This window comes from Acyrthosiphon pisum, chromosome A1 (genome assembly GCF_005508785.2).
Source record: "Acyrthosiphon pisum isolate AL4f chromosome A1, pea_aphid_22Mar2018_4r6ur, whole genome shotgun sequence".
Classification (NCBI taxonomy): Eukaryota; Metazoa; Arthropoda; class Insecta; order Hemiptera; family Aphididae; genus Acyrthosiphon; species Acyrthosiphon pisum.
Window position 1 is genome coordinate 55,826,807 of NC_042494.1, and position 677 is coordinate 55,827,483.

The following is a 677-nucleotide window of genomic DNA, read 5'->3' on the forward strand; positions in this document are numbered from 1 at the left end:
TTTTCATGTATATGATACTCGTGGTAACATAAAAAAAATGTTCAATAGAAAATTGATAGGGGGGCACGTGCCCCTGTACCCTTCCCCTGAATCCGCCACTGCCTACGATTACCCAAACAAAATTAACGAAAATTACTCAAATAATATCGTTTTAAAATTATCCGAATAATTTTTTATTCGAATAATGATGTTTTAAAATTATCCGAATAATTTTTTATTCGAATAATAACGTTTAGAAATTATCCAAATAATTTTTTATTCGAATAATAACGTTTGGAAATTATCCGAATATTTTTTTATTCGAATAATAACGTTTGAAAATTATTCGAATACATTTTTATTCGAATAATCGTCAAGAAATCATTCGAATAATAATTTATTCGAATAAAATATCATCTAAATAATCATCTAAATAAAATTTCATTCGAATAACGCCCTACTCTGCATGTAGGTATGTTTAATTTAAATGTAGTAAGTGTTTTGATAAAATAAAGTTAGTGAAGTTGAAGTATCATAAAACGTAAAATATAAATACATTTGGAGATTTATAAAAGTACCTATCTATAATTTATATCATTAAATTATAAAATATTATGAAAATGTTATATTGATATATAATATGTATCCATGTTTGATATTAAAATATTACAATGAGTAAAATATATTACAATTTGCAT